Source organism: Catharus ustulatus, chromosome 2 (genome assembly GCF_009819885.2).
Source record: "Catharus ustulatus isolate bCatUst1 chromosome 2, bCatUst1.pri.v2, whole genome shotgun sequence".
Classification (NCBI taxonomy): domain Eukaryota; kingdom Metazoa; phylum Chordata; class Aves; order Passeriformes; family Turdidae; genus Catharus; species Catharus ustulatus.
Genome location: NC_046222.1, coordinates 51837364 through 51849421, shown reverse-complemented (window position 1 = coordinate 51849421; position 12058 = coordinate 51837364). Strand labels below are relative to the sequence as shown.

Here is a 12058-nt window from a genome sequence, read left to right as displayed (position 1 = left end):
GAAGAGATTAGTCAGTGCCCCCTTTACTCTGTGCAGTATCAATATCCAGGGACCCAGACCTTGAGCTGTCAGTATGATGGGACACCTGAGAAACTTCACAGCTTGAAAAGGGTTGAGATGGGCAAGAATACTGAGCTCAGCTAGAGGTGGCAGTCTGGGAAGGGAGACAATCCTCCTGAATCTGAGAAAACAGAGAAGGAGGGAAGTAAAGTAGTCACGAGCATTACTGCTGTGGTTTCACTGGAGGGGAGCAAGGGTGCTTGAGGGCATGACAAGGTGTGCACCAGAGAAGAGAGAAACTACAGGAGACTATGACTGGGTCACAGACACATGAAACTATGCAATACAGCAGAATTCATGAGTGGGGCAAGCAGCCAGGAATGTGAGAACACAACAGAAGGAGGGAATAGGCATAGGAAGAAACCGATGTCATGAAAAATGGAAGGAGAAGAATGATCTGAGAAACAAATTAAAAACTCTGTGCTTAGAAAGAAAATGAGAAAAAATAAATCACAAACACCAACCTCATATTAAATAATTTTGTTAATCTGTTGAGCCTGAAAACATCACATTTTGACACATCTTCCTATTCCCTTGTTACCATTGGGTCTTACATTACTTCAACCATGGAGCCATGGACCTGTGCCCAGGAGGGAATGTCCTGGGGGACATTCCTCACCTCCTTCAGAGCAAGGGGACAGAAGACCTCCAGCACAGTGTTGGTGGTGGGGCAGAAAGGAGCCATGCCACCACAGAGCTCTTCACCTGGCAGGCCACCACTACATCAACCTAGTGGAGACCTGATGGGGACACGTCCTGACCCTCCAACTCCTGAAAATAGGCCTGGGAACCCTCTGGGAGAAAGACTCCCCCTGGCAGGGGACTAATTCAGGCCAGGAACTGCTCCAGCAGCTCCCCAGCAGACAGGCTCTCCTTGGAGTCTGGCAGTGCTCTTTGCTAATAGAGGCAAACCTGTAGCTTAACATAATACTGCAGTGGTCAGAGAAAACCTGTTATTTTTTTTATCCCACTTCATTTGTCTTGACTACCCTGGAAAATCAGAAAAAAATAGTATGTTTGTCATGGTAGGAAAACTCAAGAATCTAAAATAAATGGCTTTTGACATAGGGCTGATAAAGAAAAACCTTAGGTTCAGAAAGATAAAACCTACAAGTGACAGAGGATAATACAAAGGGAAACTTAAATTTGACGGGGAAAAAAAAACTACAGCAAGGGATAGCTTTAAACGATCTGCGCCCAGGCAAAGTCTTTAGGCACATTTATTTGCTGTTTTCCATGAAGGAAACCATTATTGTTATAAAAACTACTGCACATTTTTTATTATATTGTTTTGTTAGATAAGAACCAATGTTGCCTGACAGTGCTTCAGCAGTAGCACTAGAGAACCCACTGTAGTTTAAATTAAAGCTTTTCAAACTCATTAAACAAAGCATATGTGGATCATTGAAACAAAAAAAGGGCATTTCAAAAATTCACAGGGTGTAAACTGTTGCTTTTTAAAACATTCCTATCAGCTGGGGTTACCTCCTTTCAGATTAATGGAGAAGTAAGCAGGCAAAGCAGGCAACTGTGACCTAAAGAAACTGAGCAGGAATTGTTTTGGCAGTTGATTGGAATAAGTACTTTGTATCAAGCAGCTGATGATTTCAGACCTGCCTTGTGTTTTTTGTGCTGCTTTCACAATGAGGTGAACTGTTACCACGCGTTCTTTGTCAAAGAGGAGAACATAGCTGAAGTATTTACAATTTGGTATTTACCATCTAAATGATGGGTAAGAAAACAAGAACAGTAACAGATGGGCTTCTTTTAACTGAATTTAAGTTATGTAGAGTTATTTCTAGGTTAAAAAAAACCCAAATAAAAACAACACACACATGCCAAAAAACAAACACAATATGCCTTCCTGCTACATATTATTCATCTGAGATTTAACATCTACATTTATTGAAATAAAAGTGAACTGGAGTACAGTTTTTAAGGTATATGATTGATAAAATTTAGTGCCCCATTTTTAACTTGCAAAGGCTTTGAAGGAGCTGTTTTATTTGCCAAGAGTCCTTAAATATTTATTTATCCCTTCACTAGGATTTGGTTGCTGAATATTTTCACAGCTAAAAACCTGCCTTATATATTTGATCTTCCTCACCAGCACCCCAAGTGAAAAAAAACTGTCTTAAGTCTTTATTCTACCAGAAATAAACACTTTTGAAAACTAACTGGGGATCTCCTTACAGGCAACAATACACATACAGCTGATTTCCCAGCACAGTTTTAGAAGAGCACGCTTTCACCTGAATTATGTATCATGTATAAGGTCTTGCAGAAAGACCACTGAGTCAGTTTGCCTCTAGGAGATAAACCAGTGACAGATACCAGCACTCCTCATCAGTCAAGCCAGCAACAGCCAAAAAAACCTCATACAAACCCTTTTTGGTCTCAAAAAATCAGATATAAGAATATCATGAACCCAAGCAACTCCCAAGAGCAGATGCAACAGCACTAGAAATAAAAAATAAAATGTTTTCTTCCTCTACAAAGAACTTACATGACATAATGTGCAGGCTGTGGCTGGTACAGAGTTAATTTTCTTCACAGTAGCTGCTTAGTAGACTATGTTTCAAATTTGTGCTGGGAAAAATAAAGTGTTGGTCATCCAGGGATGTTTTAGTTACTGCTGAGCAGGGCTTACACAGGGTCAAGGCTTTTTCTGCCTCTCATCCCACCTCACCAGGGAGAGGGCTGTGGGTGCAGACGGAGTTGGGAGGGGACACAGCAGGAACAGCTGATCCCAGCTGCCCAAAGGGAGATTCCACACCTGTGGTGCCATGCTCAGCATATAAAGCTGAAGGAAGAAGGGCAGGATATTTGGAGTGATGGGGCTTGTCTTCCCAAGTCACAGTTATGTGTGATGGGTCCCAGCTCTCCTGGAAATAGCTGAACATCAGCCTGTCCATGGGAAGGGGTGATTTCAATTTCTTGTTTTTCTTTGCTGCCATGAACAGCTCTTTACTTTCTCTATCAAATTGTCTTTATCTCAACCCACAAGTTTTCGGATTTTTACTCTTCAAATTCTCTTCACAATCCTGCTGGTAGGGAATGCAGGAGGGGGTGACTTGGGGCTAAATCATGGGGAAAAAAAAGGTAAATTCCACATCTTAAAGGAGATTTTTGGGTTTTGTTGTTTGGGTTTTTCTAAATCATAGCTTCTGAAACAATGTCATCACTGATTTGCTTCAGAAATAAGCATATTTTAGCTCAATAGACTTGTGTATTTATCCTTTGTCTAAACTGAAAGCATTCACATTCAGTTACTGTGTAGCACAGCCTGTACAAGCAGCCAGTTAAGATCACCATCAAACAGTTTTCCTCTGACATCAATACAGAATTCCCATTACAGAATAGAAACTGTATAGAAGAGAAGTTCTAATTGTCTGTACTGCTCTTTAGCATGTAATTGTAGAACAGCTTTTTGGGGGGTGGATTTTTTTTTCATTTGCTTTTGGTGTTTGTATGATCTACCACGTTGAAATCATAGAGACGAAAATCCCCCTTGAGCTGGAAAATTGTCAAAGCTGTCTTCAGCCATTGTGAGGTCCAGAAGTGCTCCTTGATTGCTTGATTACACACACACATTCATCTCTGCCTTTTCTGAGGAACCTGCCAACTAGGGTTAACTCACTACCTGCCTCTTACTGTATTGAAATGCTCATCACTGGGCTGTTCCATGCTTTAATCATCTTTCTATAAAGGAATTTGAAGGTGTTTTACAGCAGTTGCCATCTCAGATCAGAGCTGAAAGCCAATCTGGCTTCTCATCCTATGTCCAACAGCAGTATGAGCCATATTCACAGGATGATGTAAGACTAATGCAGAGAGTATAGCAGGAACAAACATTCCCCTCATCTATGACCTCAATAGCTTCAAATGCAGCCATTACATACCAAATGAGCTCTTGCATGTACTTTATGTCCAGGTACATCCTAAATTACTACACTTTATATGCATGACCTGTCTTCTTTTCAACTTCCTGGCCAGTTTCAAGCAACGGTGATGGAAGTGCTGAATTTCCACAAGTTTTGTGAAAGTTAGTGATCAGGGAGTAGAGCTAAGGAAAGCCTAGAAAGTAGCTTTCACTTCATAAGACAACAAAGTCTTCATGGGAAATTTTTTCCTTAATGATGAAAAAGGTGCAACTGGAATAAGTATTTTGTGATACACCAAGGAATTAATCTCTTCACCATGGTTTCTCTGCCATGGTGACTGCCTATTCGCTAATGAGGTACTACTGTGACTGATGTTTCCACAGCAATTCCAGCATCACTAAGAACTCTCCCCTGTGTGGCTTCTCTGTACAAAAGGGCTTGGTACAACTCAGTAAAAAGTGAACTAATAATGAGAAACAAATGCAATAGAAACCAAGCTTCAGTAGTTCTGCTTGTTTTGTGACTATTGGCATAATTCTGTGGTCTTGAAACCCATAAAATTTACATGCATAAGACTTGTTTGTTGTAGCTCCAGTTTTAAGGACCAATAATTCAAACATGGGGCAAGTAGAGAAACAGAAGCATGGGGATGTCTGTCCACCTAGCAAAAGATCATAAATCACACCAAGCACAGATCTCTGGTAAGAACTAAAACCAAAAAATCCCTGAGTGATTCTAAATACTAATGTCCTTTTCTATAGCTGTTTTTCTCTGCTAATTCTGTGGATACTAAAACCCAAAGTGTCCTTCAACAAAAACAAACTTCGGTTCTATTGCTCTTGAAGTTTAAATTATTCCCAGTGCCACAGATAGACCTTCTCCTGAAGGACTGGTTTTACCAATCTGGTGATACTGGTATTTGATGTACATACATGGTTACTTTTCAAGTTAGTTTTACTGAGGGGACTATCATAGTACCTGGATTCAACCTCCAGTCATGCTTGATATCAATTAAATATTTCCAGATGCCTGAACAAAGTCTAAAACAGTACCCATGCAATTAGTGAGTGCCATGGATTCTCTCATCAGTGCATGGGAAAATGGGTCAGCAACATTTTAGAGTGCACACATGTAAAAGATGATGTCTCAGGATGCCTTCCAGCTCTCCTTTTCTAAGTCTACAACATACACCATTGAGGTAAAGCCTGTGTTGAGCAGTATCTGTTTCATACTGCAGACCATTTCACCATACTCTTTGAAAGCTTCTGTTGGGTCTCTGAAGTTTACTTCCTCATCATCCCTCCAAGTTTTATTTCTGCCATCCCTTAAACTTTCAATCTTCTCACCTAATTATCCTTCCTGTCTGTTTTCTTTAATCACCGTTTCCCGCCTTCTCTGCATTTACACTTAAATTTAAACCATGCTTGCAGTCATACTGTAATGATTGTTACCCTAAATCATGTATGAAAGCAAGTGGTAAGTACCATCCTAAGACACAGCTGGAGCTGTCAAGAATTCTCTTGAACATTTAGCTGTGAAAGACCTTCAGCTTTGCTAAGAGAAGTTGTTTTCCTCACTACATCTACTGTGGCTTAAGATCATGCTGAAAGACACTCTGAACACCAAGAGTTAAGCAATGCAAGTGGCTCAGTTCTATGCTTTTCAGCCTTAGCGTGGCAGATATCTTCATGTTATTCCTACACAATTCCCAGCAGCCAGAGCCTGTGTAATGGTGTGTGTCACTGAGAGCATCCCCTTCAATCTGCAGTGCCCAGCCATGCCACAGCCAGTCTGCTAAATGACCAGTTAGCATCAAGAATGAAGAGTTTAAGCTGTGCAAATAAGAAGCATTCATGTAGCTGGGAAGGGAGGCATTAGTTATTGTGCTAACAGAATATCCTGACTACAAAAAGGACCATAGTACACACAGATCAAGGATCCACTTACCACTGATATCAAAGAAGAGGATTACATATTGCATTAACCATATTCCCTGCTCTCCATATCCCAGGCAATTTTCTCTGGCCTCTCAGACGAGAACACTCAAAATGAACTCTTGGAGTATAAAAGTTAATAAGCAGGAGGGATGGCTGAGATTCACGAGATCAGCAGGAAGCCAACTTCTCAGCAGCAAAATAAAGATTTCTTCTGTTCTCTAAAGATATTTCAGAGAGCACAATTTTTTTTTTTTTACTACACCAACAACGTGAGGTGGCACAGATTCTTCTACCTTACTTTGATAAGCTGCCTACCCTTTATTTGCTCTCACAAGAAAGACAGGCTGCTCCCTTATGGAGTGTGGATAAAGGAAATGGTGCCTGCAAGAGGGCTTGTAGACTGATCAGCAAGGTCCAACTTTACTACAAATGGAGACCAACCATGTTCTCTAGTGAAGTGTGGCTATTTACAGTTTTGGGCAATTGAAGACAAAGAGGAACCTCTGCACTGCTCTATGTCACGCGTGTGTAGCCACTCCTCTGAAACAAAAGTGATGTCTCAACCCAAAGTACACTTGAGTGCTCAGTGATGGCTCCTCCTAGTCATGCCCTCAAGTCACGTTTGAGCAGCCAGACGTCCTGCAAAGGGAAGCTCCATCTCTGACACATCTCCACACTTAAAAATCAGACTCCAGGACTATCAATTCCACCCTGTGCTGAACTTTCTTCAGGATATTGTCCTGCCAATGGTTGGCAGGTGCATTTTTCCAGAATTAGTGCCTTTGGGTCTAATTAACTTTTCCTTTGGGTCAAGTGGCAATGATAGTTTTTGTAATTCCAGCTGGTAAAATAACTCTAGTCCAGGAGCAGGGCATAAGCCAGCTGGATTTTTACAGTAGCAGCACCCTTTCCTTCAATGCAGATTGCAGTACTATAAACTTGAAATTTAATGTAAAATCAAAACTCCTTTAATAACATCTAGAAAGTGAAATAAAATTTGGTGTATTATGAGGTAGAGCCTGAAGGTTTTGATTTTTTAAAAAGTGTCTTGAGGACACAGACTGTGTTCTTAACACAAAAAAACAGTGAAGATCCAATGCACTCAATCCACTGGAATTTTAATAGAACTGGTAAGCATGTGAAAACAGCATTCCCAGTCAAGTCACACAGCCTTTTTAAGGCAGTGAGAAAAAACAGATTTAAAAATAAAGGAAAAACAAATAATAGAATATTAAGGGGTTGGAATGGACCTTAGAGATCACCTAGGCCCAACATCTGCCACCATGGGCAGGGACATCTCCTACAGGCAGGACACAAAATGCCTCTGAAGCAGTGCCTGCAAGACCCAAGAAGAATTTCTGTTCTCACTGATGAGGACAGGATGATCTGATATAGACTCATGATAAGACCTTTCAGAGGATTTAGAAAAGAAGGACAGTTGTTGGATTCCCACCATCCTACTCTAAACACGAAAGCTGAGCAAAAGCCATCAGAGCCTGGCAGAACCAGATCTGTGGTCTGATTCATCCAAATGGCTAGTGAAGCCAGTAAGACTCTTGACAAAACAAATTTCTCAGACTAGTGTCATTCTGCATTATTATTTTGTAATTATTAGTATTATATATCCCTCTGCAGCCAGCTCATATTAAACAATTTCAAAGTGTCAAAACAAAGACCTCACCCTAGTAAATCGAGTGTCTGTAAACAGCCATTCACTTCAGAGCTGGACTTGATGGTTCCTGTGGGTCCCTTCCTATTCAGAAGATTCTCTGAGTGTGAACACCGTATAACTCAGGTGTTACTCTGTGCTAGAGTTGCTGGAGCTGGCTCAGTGCAAAGCCAGAGGATATATTAATGTAGTATTCAAGTAGTTTTCTTGCTTATTCTTGACCATGAAAGTCCATAAAATGCTAAAGTGAATCCATGGAGTTTCCTTTATTAATTGTCCATCTTTGAGAAGAAATTTTTAATTTCCAAAAAGGGTTTGTGTCAAAGGGCAGAGAAGTGCAATCTTTAACATTCTTGCTAGTAATTTTCTTCACAATTAGAAGGAAAAAACCCCAAAACTCCCCACAAGATTAGATCCACCATATTGACTAAGCACAAAACTCATTATGGTAAACTACATTACAACAAAACTATTTTTACCAGCATCCCCATTCAGCTTCACCAGTTCCCAATGGCATGGAGATAAAATCTATGAAATGTAACAAATATAATAGTGGCACTGTTTGAGTCACTGACAAGTGGCTCATGAGTGAGGCATCAAACCAGCCAAGGATCAGGTGAAGATGTGAAGGGCATTCAGGGCTGAGGATAAGAACTTTCTACTGCCTCAGCCACAGATGAGGGGCAGCAAAGGGGATCAGCACAGAAGATGGTGCAGCAAGGAAGGTCAGCCAGGAGAGTGGCTGATTATTTCTCACACAGCTGCGATGAGAAAAGCACTTGCATCAGAAGTGGGGCACTGAATATCTAAGGGGTGTTACAGGAAAAGTGACAGGGTTTCAAATAAAACATGTAGGTAACTCCCTACTGTGAGAGAGGGAAGTAGTCAACTGTGCTCTCTGCACAGAAAAATGTGCAGGGGAAAAAAAAAAAGGAGAATATCTATTTTAGCTGCATGCCTGAAATACCGATGAGCCATTTACAGAGAGAAAAGAGAGATGCTATAGGGTGCAGAATGGCATGGCAGGACATCAGGCAGATGGTCTTGGGAAGAGCTGACCTAGCAGTGGTAACTGCAACTGTGAAAGGTGTTAAAACCAGGTCAGTCCCATCCTGGAGCTAAGAAAAATCCCCCACTCAGGGGGATGGGGATGAGAGGACGAATTTATAAAGTAATGGCTGGGCAAAAACATCAGCATGTTTCCAAATGAAATGTTTTTCACGTGAATTGCAGTGTCAACAGCAGGAACATAGATCCAAGAACATTTAATTTTTTCAAGTAAAAAAGCTGAAGAAGTTGAGGAAGGAAGGTGTGGCAATGTTTGAAGAGACCCATCAATGGTGGCAAAAAGTGCAGCAGAGTTAATTTTTCAGAGACCTGTTTCCTTCTTTGTTTCTTTATCAATAGATAAGAAATTGCCTCTTGCCTCTATCCAGACTTGTATGGCTATGATATCACCCCACATAACTGCAAGTCAGTGGAGCAATAACAATTTTTTCCTGACTGAACCTAAGCATTATTTTCAAAGCATGCCAGTATGAATCTACACACTATAACTCAAGATATTAATCTTTTGGCAACATGGTATTTCCTAACCCTCAGCATACTCTTCTTGCCTTTTGCCCAGGTGAAGGAAGGTGGGAAATCAAAAAATCAACAGATCCAGATGTTTTCCAGATCCAGCTTTTACTGATGATAAAAGTAACTGATATGAGTAGGGGAGTCAAGCCAGGAATTTATAGCATGGATTAATTGAGGGAGACCAGAAGAGAGATTTAGGAAAGAAAAAAATCTGGTTTATGACTTTAGGGGTGTGGAAGGTGGTGACAATCAACACCTATTTTCTCTCACTGTCACAGCAAGTTTAATCTCAAGCATTTATACGATACAGGGTGAAAATCATAATTTCTTCCTATTTGAGATCAGGTTTGGTATTGGAAGAGCTCAAGCCCCTTCATCTATTCCTCTAAACTTTCTTCTACCTCTTGATCACCACTTGCAGCATAAGCAAAGCAATCCTTTTCATATCCTTTAGAGTTTCATCTTCACTGAACACTGTCAGCTGTCCCCAGAGTTCCACTTTATATCCTATTACAGTACTACACGGGAATTAAATTAGCCGATGCCAAGGCAATCGCCCAGGGAATTTTAGCAATGTAGTCTTTGAAATTTACTAAGAGTGGAACATGTATTCATTGCAAAAATAGAATGATGTGGATTTCTCTAAAAACTGTGGCAGGTTCACAATTTTGTATGTTCTAGTCTAAACTAGAAGTAATATAAAGCCCTAAATATAGGAAATGTATTACCTTTTGTGAGTGAAAACTGAGAAAAAGATATTCTAAAGCCAGCTATAAGCCTAAATTCAGCCCTCCCCTGTTCAGAAAATCTAAGAGACAAATATCTAACAAACATTCTTTGGGAGAATTTGGGAGAAATCTTTTTTCCCCCTCTATTTTTAAACAAAGGCTTTTGGTGTATTCCTGATCTTTTCTCATATTCATAAACGTGGAACAATTATTTACTTTTTCTTCTGCTTTTTTATGGAACCAGCATGCAAAGCATGCTTTTGACTCCATAGAAACAGCATTAAATGTCAATCAAATTAATAAAGCCCCAAAACTTACAAGAACCAATTTTAAAAAGCATCGGGGCAGACAGAAGAAGAATGCTTTTGCAAATCAGAAAATGGAGGGCAGGCTTCAAGCTTCCTACATTTATTCTTTGAATGGTTTATGATGTCAGCAAAGACCTTCTCTTCCTTAAGAGTTAAACTGCCTTGAGCAAGAAGCAGCCTCAATCTCTCCTTTAGAGACACCTTTATACCTGGTAACTGTTCATACCCTGCATAATATTCAGGTAGATAATAAGGCTTCCTCTTAGTTCCTGGCAAGTTTTTCTTTCTAAAAAAAGTCAAAATTAATATGAAGTATTTTATCCCAGTATTAAGTAATGTAACAAGAATAAAGCATTGTAGGGAAAAAAAAAATAAACCCTTGTCTTATGAGAGGAAAAGTAAGATCAATGCTGGTGTTTCTGAGAAACATTCTAGCTACTGTAGTGATGAATCCCAACAGTGGAACACAGACAAATCTGCAAGTGCAGTTCAAATGTAAACAGATGACATCTGACAGGAATTATGTGAATTCCAAAAAAATATATGTGCCAAGCTGCAATCCTATGTACTTCCAGCAGGAAAAACAACTGAGTCTACATTTATTTGCCTGTAAGAGTAAGTAAAATAAATAAGAGTAGAACAAATTTTGCATTGAAAAACCCTGCAATTAAAAAAATATGAGTCACTCCTCCAAACCTTCATCATTAAAAATAAATTACTACACATTTATTTGTCAATTGTTAATTCAGACTTTGAGAACAGTTGCATTGCTTTTTCTAGCTTTTTCTCCTCAAACTGTAGGTATTAGAAAAAGCTTATACACATATGTATAAATAAAATGTATGCAAATCAGGCATTTTAAAAAAACATTAAATATCAGGAGACCCTCAAGAAAAATTAGTAAGACTGCAATGAATATCATTATAATCTGCTGGGGGGGAAAAAAAAAAAGCTCAAACAGAAAGCAGCTCTTTCAGTCTTGGTCCTTACAGCACACACAAGTTATAACAAGCTCTTTGTGAGCACAGACTAAATAACAATGTCCAGTTTGGTGAAGAATTGAATCCTCAGGCCTGAAAAGCACACTCTAACCAGATCCCAAGACCACAGAGCAACACACCTTCATGTCAGCCTGTCTCCATCTTTCTCACTGTTAAAGACACCCAGATGCTGTTCCAGCAAAGACACCTTTAGATCCCAAAATCCTAGAAGATCCTCTAGGGTAAGGGCCACCCTCTATCCTATACCTCATGCCAGATGAAGCAGCCCCAGGCATGGTATGCAGAGAACTGGAAGGCATGGAGAGATAACCCTGAAAAAGCCTGCAGAGCCCTGCAGACTGCAATACTGAATTGTGAATGGCTGAAGTGCCGCCTGAGATCAGACCAGTTAAATGTAGGGATGCTCACATCTGTGTTAGCAACTCACTGGTGGCAACCACAATTCTGAATGAGATACTGCACTGCCTCAAAAATGCACAACCTAGCACGTAGCACACCATTGATTCATTCTCTAGAACTATCATATGTATTTCCAGATAGTGCTTTGAACTTGTCTCAGCAAGATCAATAGTGCTGCCTTTTATAGATCAGAGCTCTCCAGCCTCACAGTTACTACTTCAGCATAAATGAAAGACTAGCAGGATATAAAGGGATCACATTCAGCTCAATGTGTTAAGACACTAGAAAAATCAAGCAGGCAGGTCTTGGGCTCCAAATTACTTCAAAGGTCAAGATGAAAATTGAGCACTTCACCTGCCATACCATCTTCTGAGCAGTATTAATGTTTTCTTAGCAGTCTTGATGCCAAACACAAACTCAGCCTGCAGCCATGTTAACACTATTGCCAGTAGATCTTCTGACTTTCTAGAGTGACCCGCCAATTTACAGTA

General features: G+C 40.1%; 1 protein-coding gene across 4 annotated transcripts in view; it reads right to left on the bottom strand.

The window, feature by feature from the left end:
* The window catches only part of MTUS2 (microtubule associated scaffold protein 2), a 271182-nt gene that overhangs the window by 240657 nt on the left and 18467 nt on the right, over window positions 1-12058 (bottom strand). The window lies entirely within an intron of this gene.